The 16857-nt window shown below is 38.2% G+C and overlaps 1 protein-coding gene across 3 annotated transcripts in view; it reads left to right on the forward strand.

Moving 5' to 3' along the window:
- Window positions 1–16857, forward strand: part of LOC116463091 (laforin) — a 358522-nt gene that overhangs the window by 315920 nt on the left and 25745 nt on the right. The window contains exon 5 of one of the 3 annotated variants that reach the window (XR_009211986.1): window positions 7635–7682. The exons of the other annotated variants lie outside the window; for them this stretch is intronic. The gene's annotated coding sequence lies outside the window, so the exon portion shown is untranslated. The remainder of the gene's footprint in view (window positions 1–7634; window positions 7683–16857) is intronic. 3 annotated transcript variants of the gene reach the window in all.

A 16857-nucleotide genomic window follows, 5' to 3' on the forward strand; every position in this document is an offset into this window, starting at 1 on the left:
AGACTTGATTGGGATGAGATACGATGAGATGGCCCACTTAAGTGGGTCATTGAGGAGAATTTAACATGGCTAAGCAAATTAAGTGCAGAAAGAGGAGAGAACCATTTATGAAACCCAAAGAGAGTAATGTAACTGTAGTGGAAGCCCTGACAATGTGATTTTTGGTAGAAAACACAACCAACTGGTCTCAACCTAGCATAGAGGGGCCAAAGAAAATCAATTCATGAACTTCATCCTTCTTGTACATCTTTCTCTGCCACCCATGGCCTATACTGGCTGAATGCAAATCAAAGCCAAAGAGAAAGGTGCTGGGTAGTACAACTGTTACTGGTCATCCTGGGACACAGAGCAGGATGAAGAAGAGCAGATAATTAACTGAGGGTTGACAGTGGAAAATGCCCAACTCAAAATGTAGTGTTATTTGTATAATAGCAAATAACCCCAATGGTGTGCAGTATTCACAGAAATAAGAGATATATTCCAAAGGACAGCAACACACTTAGGCTCATAACGGGCTGAGTTTCAAATTTAAGGCAAAAAGGAGAAATAAGGGATTATGTCCTCAAATGGCATGAAGATGAGGAAGTAAGTTGCATGTTTTTAATTATGAAAAATTGCTTTTAAGTTCCAAAGGGAATATTAAATGCATAACTATGTTATGTCAATGACCTTTAAAGTGGTTATATAAAACTTAGCTATTTAGCTATATAAACATGTGACCTTACCCAGAGGATATTGAAAAATCATCTTAGAAACAAGCTTCAGTCAAACTGACAGTACCATTTGTGTATCCATTTATAACTTCCTGACTTGACGACAATTTTTTAAGAATAATTTTAGTAGCCTTTGCCTATGTCTGATATGAATAAAAGGTTCATATTATAGTAACCAACAAAACTAAAACATCTTTTCTATTTGAACCATAAAATTTATTTAAAGCTATAAAGGGAAATAATTTTTAGACTCATAACTTTGAAAAAGCTGCTAAATGGCATTTTAGTTTAGTTCATGAAGTACGTCTAGAATTTTAAATTGTGAAAACTCCTCACAATTATAGGAAAGCTGGTAATTTTCTTACATTTTGCATAGGTGTGCAGAACTTGCCCTAAATATACATTTATGCTGTAGCCTTTTTTTTTTATTTGCTCTCATTATGTCAATGAGACAACATAACCCTTTGAAATATTATTAAATTGTATGGCTAATTTTAGAGGCTCTTCTAGAATTAAGTAGGCCCTGACAGGAGTCTCTTAGTAGTAGGTCCAGAGATCATATTATGACAAATACAGGTACTATGCCAAATTTAGTGTAAATGCCTAAGATTGCTCAAATTACAGCCAGTGTTTTAAATACTTAGTGCATGTCTTTTGTCTCAATATATCATGGCCATACATATGGATATGATTACATCAGAAAGAGATCTCAAATGTTCCTCATCATCTGTACCAATCATAGTGGCTTTTATTTTTCAAATTTGGAAAACTTTACTGCCAAAGACAGGGGTTAGTGAAATAAGACCCTGCGTTAGCTGGGGATTGCAAGGTCAGCATCTATGCACTTTGCATTACCACTAGGCACGATCCTGAATTTCCCACCACTTCCCTAACTCCTTCCCCACAGAATTTACAGCCTAATCTCCACTATTTCCTTTGGCAAATGATTGCTTCTTCTAGATGAGTGGTTCTCAAATTTGAGCAGCAGCAGAATCGCCTGAAGGGCTTATTAAAACATATCTACTCCCAGAGTTTCTAATTCACTAAGTCTGAAATGTGTCCTAAGGATTTGCATTTCTAATGACTTCCCAGGTGATGTTGATGTTGGTGGGGTCAATACTTTGAGAACCATTGCTCTCGCCTATCCCTGGGAAGTTTTCTAGCCTGAAGGTAACACCAGTCAAAAATAATTGCTATATTCATACTTTTAAGACATTCGGTTTTCCTGAAAATCCAGTCTCTGAGCAAGTGTCTTTGTTTACACTGCGTTCACACCACCTGCCTGGGCTATTGCAGTTTATCTGACAATTTGGTAGCTGCCATTAGAGGAAGAAATTGTAGTCAGATGAAAAGCAACTATAATGTATGTGTATACATCCACCAGAGTGCCTTCTCAGACATCATTCTTACTACCACTTTCACGTGTAATTTTTACCTCCTTAAGAGTGGAAATTAAATTACAATGGATGATGCAGTTTCAATAACAGTGCCATTAGTTTGAAGCACTGCCATCTGAACTATAGATCTAGCATTATGTTAATTTTCTGTATGTAAAAAGAAAAATGTTATTTGAAGCTTCTTGTATATTGTTAGATAATTTAGGAACTTACATGATCACTTTGCCATGGCCACCTTCCTGTTGTGGAAGATGAAAATGAGTGATTTTAGCTCATTTTAAAACTAATCAGATTAAAAAGAGATATTTTGGTTATACAAAAAGCAGCAGACTTTGGTGGCAGCAGCCTATGGTGGCAGCAGCCTTTAAGTATTGAGTATGGAATATTATTTCAGAGCCTGTGGTAATAACCTAAACAAATTATTTGTATATTTGCATGGTGTAAAAAAGATACAGACAGAGTTTAAATAATATACTGTGTGTGTCTGTGTGTGTGTGGGTGTGTGTGTTTGTGTAGGTATCTCCATGATTAAATAGTTCTTCAAAGAGATTTTCATAAGCAATTAATGTTCAGGAATGGTCAAGTTCAAATGATTTTGATGGAATAATAAGATTGAGAGAAAGTTGTAAAGCGGGTATAAACACTTGTACAGCTTATAATAAAATAAGATATTTACCAACAATTGTGATGTCCTGGAAAACAGCTATTCAACAGTTTCCAGAATGACTATTTCTTACCTGAAGATTCTCTAATCTAGTAGTTCTCCAATGTGGTTATAGCCCAAGTTTATAAGTTGACATCAAATTCAACAACTTCTTTCAGAGGAAACCTAAATAAAGTAATAATCCTGATTCTTGCTTTTTGGAATTAAAAAAGGATTTTGCATATTTCTGCTGCTTTATTTTTTTAAATTTAGAAAAGGAGAGTTGAAAACTTATTTAAAAAGAACAGTCCACATGGTACGGTGCTTTATCAGGGAACATTACCTCTGCCATTTCTGCTTCTGGCATGAATTTCATCCTTTTTAAATTTTATATTTAACTCTAGGGTGTCATTCATATACTTATAGTCCCCAACAGAAAGTCTTGCCTTAGGATGAAAGGACTGTCTGGTAATTACGTGATGTAACCAGCAGCCACAGCAGACACGCAGACATTCAGTTCAGGAAAAAGACTAGTTGTCATCAGAACATAGGCCGTAGAATTGACAATGAGCCACTGTGTGTTTGTCTAACAACTTGTATATAAAAATTGCATTTCTGGAAGAGGTATAAGATGAGCTAACTTGATTGATTAAACGTGCAAATTCAAGTCCAACATCTTCTTAGGTGGTACTTTTGTGTAAGCTTAGTTTTTCTAACATTGTCAGCAACTTTTCTATTCACAACAGCAGCAATCCAATTAAAATAGCCATCAGAGCAGAGCTGAGCTGCATTAAATGGTACTCATTAATGTCATATTTAATTTGGAAGTACAGTGTTCAAGATATTCATTACTGTCCTGTGAAAATCATCATGCAGCTTGTGGACACCAAGTTTTATAAATTGTATTTACATCTTTTAGGAAAGAAAAAGATCAATTTGCTTATATTTCAAAACCGCACTTCCAGGTTATTTATATTCCTTTAAATCTGCAATATTCAAGCCACTACATTTAAAACAGCTTCCTGCAGCAATCTTTCAAGAAGGTGTGAGGAGAAAGGACCTATATTTTAAAACAACATCCAAAAGCAAATTGTGACTGCATGTCTTCCAGAAGGCAAAGGATATAATTAGACTTCAATTACTCTTTTGGATTTTCAGGATTGACAATGTTGTTGAGCCTATTTTACCATATAATGAAGAATCAGAAAATAGGAAGCTTTGGTGTTAATTTAAAAGAAATCTACTGAAGAGGGCTACCATTGAAATGAAGTGCAAAGTAGTCGGGGCAATACTTCAGGCTTCCTGCAAGCATCAGTTCAGCACATGATTGAATGAATGGTGAGCTTCAATTTGAATTTTTCAGGGTATATGCCCTTATTCTGACCCTCAAAAGGTAAAAAACTTTAGACAAACACATATACACATTTAAAAAAACAATTTACACACAAAATAAATATGAGTATATAAAGACCTGTATATCAATAAGAAAATATAAAAATAAAAACATCTAAAACGGACAAAGGGTATGAACAGACAATCCATGGGATAAAAAACTTAAGTGTTTAAAAACATATGAAAATATGTTCAAATGTAAAAGTCATTAGAGAAGTGTAAATGAAAATAACGAAATAAAGAGACAATCCACAGAATGTGAGAAAATATTTGCAAACTACCCATCTGACAAGGGATTCATAACCAGGATATATAAGGAGCTCAAGCAGTTCTATAGGAAAAGGTTTAATAATCTGATAAAAAAAAGGGCAAAAGATTTGAATAGGCACTTCTCACAAGAAGACATACAAATGGCAAACAGGCATGTGAAAATGTGCTCAGCATCACTGGTCATCAGAGAAATGCAAATCAAAACTAAAATGAACTATCGTCTCACTCCAGTTAAGATGTTTTATATCCAAAAGACAGGCAATAATGAATGCTGACAAGGATGTGGAGAAAAGGGAACCCTCATACGCTATTGGTGAGAATGTAAATTAGTACAACCACCATGGAATATAGTTTCGACTTTCCTCAAAAAACTAAAAATCGAGCTACCACATGATCCAGCAATCCCACTGCTGGGTATATATCCAAAAGAAAGGAAATCATTATATTAAAGAGCTAGCTGCACTCCTGTTTGTTGCAATACTGTTTATAATAGCTAAGATTTGGAAGCACCCTAAGTGCCCATCAACAGATGAACAGATAAAGAAAATGTGGTACTCATACACAGTGGAGTACGATTCAGCCATAAAAAGAATGAGATCTAGTCATTTGCAACAACATGGATGGAACTGAAGATCATTATGTTAAGTGAAATAAGCCAGGGACAGAAAGACATCACATGATTCACTTATTTGTGGGATCTAAAAATCAAAACAATTGAACTTATGGACATAGAGAGTAAGAGGGTGGTTACCAGAGGCTTGGAAGGGTAGTGTAGAGCAGGGGCGTCAGGGGGTGGTGGTTGGTGGGGGGTGTGGGAGGATGGGTAATGGGTACAAAAAATAGTTAGAAAGAATGAATAAGACCTACTATGTGATAGCACAATAGGTTGACTATAGTCAATACTAAGTTAATTGTACATTTAAAAATAACTTAAAGAGTAATCGGATTGTTTGTAACTCAAAGGATAAATGTTTGAGGTGATGGATACCCCATTCTCCATGATGTGATTATTTGATCATTTCACATTACACATCTATATCAAAACATCTCCTGTACCCCATGGATATATATATACCTCCTATGTACCCACAAAGTTTTAAAATATTTTAAAAATAACAAAATACAATTTCTTAATTACCAGAGTGGCAAACATTGAAGTGTAATAGTATCAGATTTGAGGAAAGTTACAAAAGTTTGAGAATTCTCTACACTACTGGAAGTGTAACTTGAAGTGACAGCTCAAGAGAGTAATTTAGCATTAAAATTGCAAATGCACATATCCTTAGAATAGACGTCTCACTTCTAGGCTATTACATAGAAAGTAACTCAGACATATGTAGAGACATAAAGTAGATTTAACTCTTTAAGAAATGTTATTTTTTCATTTCATTTTAATATTTTGACCTAAGTTCAAACTTACAGAGGAGTTTCAAGAATAATACAAAGAATTCATCTAGGTAGACCAAATGTTAATCCGTTTGCCTGTGGTCTTTTGCTCTTTCTCTGTCTATACCAAATTATTTTTCTGAACCAATTAAAAATGAGCTGAAAACATGATTTTCCTTCACCCTTTAGATACATTAGTGAGTTTCCTAAAAACAAGAATATCTTCTCACTTAATCAGACTATAATTATCAAAATCAGGAAATTAATATTGGTACTACATCACTATCTAAGCTACTAACCTATGCAAATTTCGTCAATTGTCCAATCTTAATCTTTGTAGTATAAGTAGGTGCCATCTCAGACACCGCACAGTAATGTCATGCGTCTTTATCTCCTTTAATCTGGAAGATTTTTCTCTTTTTCAGGACATTTAACACCTTTGAAGGGTACTAGTTGGTTATTTTGTGGAAATTCCCTTCATTTGAGTTCTGCTGAAGTTTCTTCATAGTTAGATTCGGCTTATGTGTTTCTTACAGAAATTCCACAGAAGTCATGCTATGTCCTCAGCTCATCTATCAGGCATATGATGTCCATTTGTCTCACTAGAGCATCATTCATTTTGATGACTTGGATAAGATTATGTTGGCCAGCTTTCTCCCTTTTACAAGTTACTACCTAGCTCTTTGCAATTAAGAAGTATTTTGGGAGAGGTAACTTCAGATTTTGCAAATATCCTGTTATTCCCCAAACTTTCACCCACTAGTATTAATATCTATTTAATAATTCTTTCTTAAACCTATTATTTTTCTGATGATTGTCAAATCATGCTTTTCTAATTATGTACGAGATGACTTTCTAATCTAGGAAGAGTGTTTCGTTCTCTTTTATTATTCATTTATTTATGTTAGTATTGACTCACTAATTATTATTTTACTCAATGGCTTATTATTTAATTTGCAGCTCAAAATATCCCAGATTTAGCCACTTGAGGCAGCTCCCATATCTTTTTGACTTGCCATGATCATTCTTTAAGCCCCGCCTTACCTTTTATCACAAAAAGATGTTCAGAGGTAAATTGATAACCCTTAGGCACTATAAAGCAATATTCATTAATGAAATGCTTGGGATGCAATCAAGTCTATTGATGGAGATTCAGCCCATGAAATCCAGAGGTTTGGGGTTAATTTTACCTCATTCCTCACTGTAATGTCAGTCCCATCTTAAATTTCATTAAGCCTCATATTAGTTCATAGTTTTGGGGGACTTTGGGGTAGAATGCAATGGGATCATGCTTAATTAACATTGTGTCTGACACATGGTTGAACCAGAATTCAAATACATTCTGAGCATCAACAAGAAGAGTAATTGGAAATAAAATAAGAATTACTATCCATCCTTAACAATGTACATTCATACGCAAGGAACACTCTTTGCCATTCTAGGCACCAGACCTTAACAGAGAGATCACAGATCTTGCTAAGGTGAAAATAGAGTACTTGTGTATATGATATATAAAAAGATGGGTACAAATATGCATATGACAAATGCTGCATAAATGACAAATATTTTCATTTTCTCCTTAATTGATTACATTAATTTTTTTTGTCATATTGGGCTTTAGGGGTTTTTTCCCCCTACCCATTTTCATAGGCTTGATTGTAGTGAAAAAGACAAATAAAACATAATGATAATGGACATATATTTGTTCTATTAATTTGCTGATGTATTATTACAATATTGTATTAAGAACTGTATTCAATTATTAAACCCTTTAGTAAAGTCAAAGGTACTTTATTAAACATTTCTTAATCTAATATTTTTTTCATTCTGCAGGAGCATTATTTTATAGATAAGCTGGTCAACCAAAAAGCCACAAAATCTGTAAGTTTAGAAAGGAGGGCTTTATTTCTAAAGATGGGGGTATAACAACCTGTAGGCGGGAAGCAGAGCCTCGGCTGAAACCAAAAGTTAAGCGTGTTGAAGGAGGGAAAGGAGAGACAAGAATTTGTGGTGAACAGTTTGGCTAAGTATATATATTTAACAGGTTATAGGAGGAGCTATGAATATTTACATAGAAAGTCATGTACATGCATAGTAAGCAAAAATGGATGTTGCATATGTCCCATGTTCACTTTGGGGTGGAGACCTAACATTGTAATTAATACAATTAGTCCCTATATGTCAAAGGTTGAAGGAGAGGACACAAAGGCACTCAGTAGGCAACCTCTGTTAACTGATCAGAACCACTCCATAGTCAGTGGTCTCTTATCAAGAAGGAAGGCCAGCTGTTGTGCTGAAACCTCACAAAAGGGTGGGGGTCAATATTAGGCAATTGATGGAAATCATCAGTAGAACAAATCTTTTGAAAGGGCTGGTTTCTGTTTAACTCTTCAGAAAGAGATAATGGGGTTTAGTGAGGGAGGGAGTATAATGAGATGTGACTTTCTGTCTGACCTTCTGTCCCATCAGTTTTTAAGGTTTATCTAAGTTCCCCTTGGATAAGAGGGGATTAATTCAGTTGGTTGGGTGTCTTAGGATTTTATTTTTATTTCTCATTTATGCCCTTGGCCAAGATTTGTCAGTCAGCATCAATGCCCAAACTTTCATTTCATCTCATATCATTGTCCGGGTAATCTGGCTACTTTCCCTGGGATTACCCAATCCATCTGTGGGACCCCTGTGGCCAAGGGACTTAGAGCCAGAAGAATTACAACCAATTAAATGTTTTAGGCCAGATGGGAATGGGAGTGGGCAGGCACTCATCAACCCTTAAAACCTTTTAAGCAGCATAAAAATCAAAACCCGAAAGTCAAAATAAGCTCCAAGTTTTCAGCCACAATGATCTTGGTTTTAGTTACAAATTTGTAGTAGTTATACAGAACATAAGCATTTTGATTATCAGAAAAAAGGGAACAAAATAGCAAGGACAATAATGGCAAGGATTTGTAAAATGTATTGAAGCCAGTTTCCTAATCTAGTCAGGAGATAGCCAAAAAGATTATTGAGGGCTTCTGTAATTCATAATTTTTGTAACCATTTGGTTTATTTGGAAATATTTTCTATATGAGTTTCTACCTCAACTGAAGGGTTGATGTAAATACAAAGGGTGGTATGAGCCATTGTACAGAATCCTTCTTGTTTGGCTAAGAGAAAATCTAATGTAGCCCAATTGTCTAAAACCACTTGGGCCAGAAAAAGTCTCTAAATTGTCAAATAATTTAGAGACTTTTGTTGTTCCACAATACTTTTTGCACTGTCTTCAGCAATTTGCCCTGAGGTGGCTGATAGATTTTTGTTCTGTTCACATAAACTCCATAACCGGGAACTACTACACACAGAGTTCCTGCCACTAAGTCTCTTGAGAAACTCCCAGTAATTCTCTTTTTAGTCTGTTGAAAGCAGGAAAATTTTCACAGATGGAGATGATGGAAAAAGGGGTTACAACCTGTCCCATCAAACAAGAATCTTCTTGTGTAGGCTGTTGAGGCAGTGGTGTGCCCACCCCAGTATGAGTGGATCAGATTTTATGTCACATATAAGCACATAACCTGGGGGAGAGCAAGTGATAGTCCCAAAGGTATGTTTATTGATGAACTAAATAATGGGAAGTGCCAATAAGACTAAATTAAACCATGAGTCACCTCTCTCACAAACTTTTTAAAATCCATTTACATGACATTGTAAACATAAGTATTGTTGGCATAATAGGGACAAATTTTAAACTTTCTTTATTTGATCTAGAATGTGCTATCTGTCTACCCAGTAGTTCATTGATCAAGGAAGTCTTGTGGTATACAGTGATTTTCTAACATTAATAACACGGGATAGATTAAAAAGGGGGTAGTAATATTTGGGTGTGCAAGCAATTGGACTCAGAAAGTTGACAAGAAAAGAAATTAGTCCAGATAAGTGGTGATGTCAGGAACATCGGAGAAAGTCTGTGATGGTTTTTTTTTTTTTTTTTTTTTGAGACAGAGTCTCACTCTGTCACCCAGGCTGGAATGCAGTGGCACAATCTCAGCTCACTGCAACCTCTGCCTTCTGAGTTCAAGTGATTCTCCCGCCTCAGCCTCCCAAGTAGCAGGGACTACAAGCACATACCACCTCAACCAGCTAATGTTTGTATTTTTGGTAGAGATGGGGTTTCGCCATGTTGGTGAGGCAGGTCTTGAACTCCTGACTTCAAGTGATCTGCCCACCTCAGTGGCTCACGCCTGTAATCCCAGCACTTTGGAAGATGACAGGTATTATTAATGGCAAATGTTTATTGTTAATGGATTTAGGAAGCTCTTAACAAATCTAAAAATTTGTTAAATTGTCTCCAGTGGCAACACTTTGAGACAATTTAACTAAATAATTATCATGTCATTTTATACCTTGACATAAAGGGACAATTACAAAGAGATGAGAAAAGGCTATTAAGTCCATAAAAGAAAAAAAAAAGGAGACAAGCATTCTATTTAAAAATTCAAACCAAAGAAGAAATCACAAGTTTCATACAAACTCAGGGGAGCTATCAGGCAAGCTTTTGGGATTGTCTTTGAGATAACAGAGCACCTTACTAATAAAGAAAACAAATAACCATGCCCTTAAAAAAAAGTCCATAAATCCTGTCAGATTCTGACTGTTGCAGAAGAGGGGGCTCATAAGTATTTTAATTATCTATAGGTGTCTAGTTGTTGGCATGCACAGGCCTATCTCAACATGGTGCAAAATGTCTAAAATACATAAAATTTCTACAGATATAACAATTAAAACAATTAGAAAATAGATGTGCATTTAGCAAGGTGGGGGTGGGTATCTCAATACTTTATGTAAGAAAATGATAACTGTGAAAATTCCTAAAACACTAAATGTGATAACCAATACAAGGAGAGTATAAAAATTCATCTCAGTACAGGCCTGGTTCAGAGTGTTACGAAGTTCACTGTGGTTGTCTTTCCTTGGGCTTAAGTACTAGGGTTTGATCAACTTGGGTTTGGTGTTAGATACAGACATTAATGTCCATGACTCAGCAGTGATTGCTGCCTTTTTCAGATGAGATATGTGTACCTAATAGTAAATTATTTGTAACTTAACAGCATATAGGTTGGTCAATAATACTGGATAAGAGCCTTTTCGATGGGGCTAAATGGAGTCTTGTAACTGATGTATTTTCCAGTGTATGTAACCACAGGTTGGAGTTGGTGAAACTGGAGATTATGGCCTCACTGGAAGCTGTAAAAACATTTTCCCACCTTGTGGTGGTGGATACCTACAGCTTTGAAGAGCTTCTGGCAATAAGCTGGGAGTTCCCCCTATAATTGGGTAGGAGATAACATTTCTTGTTCTAAAGGCATAGACCAACCAATAACAATTTTTCTTTTCTGTTTTCCTTTTTTTATTTTTTAAGGCTCTTGCTCTGTTGCCCAAGCTGGAGTGCAATGGCGTCATCATACCTCACTGCAGCCTCGAACTCCTGGGCTCAAGCTGTTCTCCTGCCTCTACCTCCCAAGTAACCAGGACTACAGGCATGTGCCACCATGCCTGGCTAACTTGTTTAATTTTTTTCACTTTTAGTAGAGACATATTCTCGCTATTTATCCCAGGCTGGTAGTGAACGCCTATCCTCAAACTGTCCTCCTGTCTTGATCTCCCGAAGTGCTGAGATTACAGGCCTGAGCCACCAAACCGAGCCAGTAACAATTTCAAAAGGAGAAAGTCAATGTTTTCTCATGGGAGTGAACTGCAAAATCAGTAATACCAGCAGAAGAGCTTTAGGCAGGACACATGAAATGTTTTTGTGATTTTTGCCAGGTGGTTTTTAATGATTTCATTAGTCTGCTCAACTAGCCCAGAGGACTGGAATGATAGGCACAGTGAAAGTGCTGTGGGATGGGCCAGGTTTTAAACACCTGTTTCAGTACTTGGCTGGTAAAATGAGCTCCTGTATCTGTGATGTTCAAAGGGAATCCCAGGTAGAAATGGTTTTCTCAAGTAGTATTTGGCCACCACCATAGCTGTGACTTGTTTGCAGAGGAAAGCCTCAACCCAATGAGAATAAACGTCACCACTACAAGAACATATTTATATCCATGGGGTGGCAATAACAGAATGAAATCAACTTGCCATTACAGTGAAGGGAAGTGAAAGTTAACTTGGAGGAGAGTTTAGGGGTTTACTGAGGGCAGACATTGCAAAGTTTATGTACCTGAGAAGCACTCCAGGTACCTGAGGGCAGACATTGCAAAGTTTATGTACCTGAGAAAGTCTCCAACAGTATTGTCTGCTCCATTGAATCATTTGTCTGGATTGCAATGGGTCAGATTCTGTATGAAGGTTAAAGTCGGTCTCTAAAGAGTGCTGGGTACAACTGGATGTCTACTTGGACTTTCCTATAGTTTTGTCTGGGGGTTTAAAGAACAATTTTGTTTTATCTAATTCCTCTTTTCAGCCTCTGAAACTGTTTTTAGAAATAGTGAGAGTCTGGAGAAGAAATCTTCAAATGGGAAAGGGAATGAGGGAGAGGAAGGAGCCCGGGAAGAAGGAGGGGTAGTGGGTTGAGCAGCCATAATTGGGGAAGGTGTCACCCTGCAGCAGCTGGAGCTACCACACTTCTTAGTTAATTGTCTTTGCTGTCCTATGTCTTGTCAGAGAAATGTCTCTGGAATTTGATAATGACTATTGCTTGAGGAGCCTGAATGGTATCCAAGAGGACCAGAACAAAGTCTTCATTCTTAATAGGCTCTTCAGAAAAGGTGTGAAATCCTTTTTGGTTCTAGATCATGTTGAAATCACAGGCAACTCTGAAGGCATGTCTGCTGGGTGTATATATATTACCCCCTTTATATTTGGCTAGTGGACAAGCTTGAGTGGGGGCATGCAGTTCTACCTGTTGGGCAGATTAGGCACCTGGCAGAGGGCTTGATTTAATGGTTTGTGTCAGAGAAACCACCAGGTAGCCTGCCCAGTAGGAAATAGCAGAATCTCTGATAAAAGACTCATCAGTGTGCCAGATAAAATTCAGATTGAGTAAGGGAGTTTCCTTTAGTCTGTGTGTGGTGAGAGAAGGATGTCTATAAAAGCAGTATAGTCATGGAGGATACCTCTTCTGGTAAAGGAAAGAAGGTGCCGGGGTTAAGGAGGTTACAGTGAGCTATGGCTAGGTTAGGAGAGGAGGAGAAAAGTGTCTTATAGCAGGTCAGTGGACTAGTTGAAAGATGCTGAGTGTGGTGCAGGGTGAGAAGGGCCTCAACTGAATAAGAGACATGTATAGTGAGAGGGCCTCTCGTTTTTTCAGTAGATTTAAAGCTTTAATGAGGGTGAAAATGGCCATGACTGTCCTAAGATAGGGTAGAGCTACAGAATTGAATTGTTGACTCTAATCTTAATGGGCTGATTATTACACCCATAGGGCTGAATTAGGATTCCCAAGGCATTTCCATCTTGTTTTGGGACAAAAAGGGAAAGGGGGAGATCATAATTTGGGTGTCCCAGGGCGGGGGGTGAGGCCAACTGACCTTTTAGGTCCTTGAAACCTCTCTACTTTGTAGGGTTCAAATAGGGGGGTCAGAGGAGAAAACTTTAAGTAAAGCATATAGAGGTTGTACCATTAAAGAGAAGTTGGAACCCCAAGCTCTGTAGTAAGTCCCAGAAGTCCTCCAAGCTGCTGCTTGATAGTGGAGAGAGGGGAGGAAAAATGCCTTAAAGGTGAGAAGGGTTGTTGTTTAGCCCTGAAGGGGTTAATAAGTATCTGTGAAACTTAACAGAATTCTGACAAAACTGTAGCTTGTCTTTAGAGACCTTGTGTCCCTCAAGGGCCAGCTGGTGGAGCAAGTGAAGAGTGTCAGTAAGTCAAGCATCTTGTGAGGGAGAGCATAAATGTATTATAATAGGGTAGGATTGTTGGGGAAGCTTATATCCTATAAGTCAACTCATAAGATTTGAGAAGAGTAAGTGGAGTTTTCTGTGTATTCCCAAAGAATGACTATATTAGTGAATGATTGGCCCTTTCACATGAAGGCAAAGAAAAATAGACTTTCTGGATTGACAGGACTGCTGAAAAAGGCGCGACAGAGATCAATAGCTGAGAGACACTGAGTGTTAGAAGGTATGACAGACAGGCATGTGTCTGGGTCTGGCACAACAGGGTGTCAAGGCATAACAATATTATTAATATCATTAAAGTCCTGAACAAACTTCCATCACTTTCTGTTTGGTTTCCAGACAGGTAATACGGATGTGTTACAAAGGATAATGCAGGGGATTATGGGGCCCTTGGAGAGGATATCATTAAGGATGGACTCTATTCTGGCCAAAGCTTCAGGATTGAGGGATATTGTCTTATATTAGGTAGAGGTTTGTTGGGCTCTATCTGTATGATAATTGGCAGTGCTGAGTGAATCAGACAGACATCAGTGTTAGATTGGCCCAGAGTGTATGAGGCAGTTTTTTAAAAGCCTGGTGCTCAGTGGCAACTGAGAAGCTAATGACTGACATGGAAAAGACCTGAGTAAGGTCAGTGGTCAAGATGTCCAAAGGATAGACCTCTAGAATGGTCCCTTCCTCATGAGAAAAAGAAATATGAACTTGATGCCTTTCAAGGAACTCTGTCTCTCTACCATACGGAGAGGAGCAGAGGAAACAAGAATGAGGATGCCCCGGCTTTGCCTTAAAAATAGTCATAGGTTGGGCTGAGCATGGTGGCTCATGCCTGTAATCCCAGCACTTTGGGAGGCTGAAGCAGGCAGTTCACAAGGTCAGTAGATCAAGACCATCCTGGCTAACAGGATGAAACCCTGTCTCTACTAAAAATACAAAAAATTAGCCAGGTGTGGTGGCACACACCTGTAGTTCCAGCTGCTTGGGAGGCTGAGGCAGGAGAATCACTTGAACTGGGGAGACAAAGGTTGCAGTGAGCCGAGACCACGCCACTGCACTCCAGCCTGGACAACAGAGTGAGACTCTGTCTCAAAAAAAGAAAAAAAAAGAAAAAAAAATAGTCATAGGTTGATTAGTGACCCTGACCATTTTTATGGTTTGGTTACAACCATAGCATAAAATGCTGTTATGGGGAACCTAGATTCTAAGGGAACAGTCACTGGTCAGCCCCCACCAAAAACCCTGGCAGCTTTGGGGTGGTGGACATATAAAGGGTTGGGGTTCAGCACTAAGAGAGTAGCCCCAGTATCTATTTGAGTTCAGACTGATTATTAATTTGAAGATCAAATTCTCCCAACTGAATTTACCATTAGGAAAAGAAAAATTCTCTTCCCTTTATCATAGTACCCCTATTCTTGTAATGGGGAAAAAAACTGTTCTGGCATCAGTCTACTTTGGGAAAAGAATTAGTTTTCTTTATCATGATCAAGATTTTTTTTTTTTTGAGCCACATTTTCTATTTCTCACAATCCTGTTTAAAGTGACAGACTTCCCTGTAAAAATAACAATCTATGATTTTTTTATGTCAGGCTGTGCTGTGTCTTTTGCTCCTTAGATGGGGCTTGTTGTTTAGTGGAAAGCCCCTGATGCTGCTTAATGTGTAGGGCCATGAGTTTTGCAGTTTCTTCCTGGCAATGAGTGTCTTAGCTACTCGAGCATCTTTCCTTTTCTGTTGTTTTTGAGAGGTAGTTGAACACGAAAGCCAACTCATAAGGCCTTTTAGAGTCCAGCCAGAATCATGGCTTAACTGGAGTACTGGTGAATCTGCTTGACCAGAGTACTAAGGGTCTCACTGAGACCGGAAAGAAAAAATGAGTTGGAAAGCTTGGCATTATCATCATTTAACTCTTTGATGCCTGAATTCTGTCTGAAAGTTTTTTTAATTGATTGAAAAAAAAATCAAAGACTGGCTCATCCCTTTTCTGGATATATCACTGACTAGCCTTCCAATCTATTTGACATGGAAAAATTACTAGGATGGCCTTAATTAATTCTGTAATTACCTCCCGAGCCCTCCTAAAGGCTGCTTCCCACATAAGTACAAGATCAGTTTTAGGATGTGCCAAACCCTCATGGTTCATCTATTCCCTGGCTAAAATAGTCCCGCTAACATCTGGAGCAATTGACAAACACTGAGAAGGCTTGGTTGATACATATTTATAATGAAGCCAAAATGGTGTTCAAATTCAACTGAGTCTGTTTTAGGGTTAGAGAAGTCCTTGATAATAGGCATAAGATCAGTTTTGGACCAGAGGGAGGAGAATGACTCTCCTGCCTGGTGGCCCCCTGTAATTTGAGCAACTTGTAAGGGGGCAAGGAGAAGGGTTGGAGGGGTGTGGAAAGGAGGGGGTGGCTCTAGGGAAGAAGGGGAATGGAAGAAAGGAAGCTCAGAAAGGGTGAAAGATGGCAGAGAAGGATACAGTGTTGCTGGCATTAAAGGAGCAGTAGAAGAAGGAGAATGGGGAGACACAGCATCTTCCTCTGTCTCAAGGTTGGAATCTAACTCAAGGTAGTGCTCAAGTTTTTAAATATACTGGTCAAGTTTCAAATTAGACTCCTTCAGCCTTGAATTTGTCTCCTTTGAGGAGGCCATCAGAGACTCCAGAACATGTTTAGAGTTCTCATAATACCAATTAATTACAAAAGAGCTCACACTGCTATTGAGAGGTCCAAACCCTCTCCGTTCTAATTGTGCAAATAAACAAACTAATTTAAGCATGCCAAAAGTTCCCCCATTGTGACCAACAAAGCTTTGAATCCTCCCAGTCAGCTTTAGTCAGGATCTCAAATATTCAAAAGAATGTTTCCCTGGTTCTTAAACATGTAAGCCACCAGGGTTTCTGATGGTGGCTGACCAGAGGCTGTTCCCTTAGAACTCAGGTTCCCCATAACAGCATTTACCAAAGGTGTCCCTTTGAGGACCCCACTGAGTTAAGTTGAAATGCCCCCCACCACCTGCCCCCCACCTAAGACCAAGGGCCAAGAGAAATATCTCTTCCAAGGTCCAGATGGAAGGGAGAGGTAGGAAGAAATAAAGACTCCAAGATCTTCAGCCTATAGGTGGGAGATCTTGGGACTTACTCTTCCCCAATGCAGCTGGGGAGACAACTGAGCTGTCAATGGGCTCACACATGCA

Source organism: Hylobates moloch, unplaced genomic scaffold (assembly GCF_009828535.3).
Source record: "Hylobates moloch isolate HMO894 unplaced genomic scaffold, HMol_V3 SCAFFOLD_27, whole genome shotgun sequence".
Lineage (NCBI taxonomy): Eukaryota > Metazoa > Chordata > Mammalia > Primates > Hylobatidae > Hylobates > Hylobates moloch.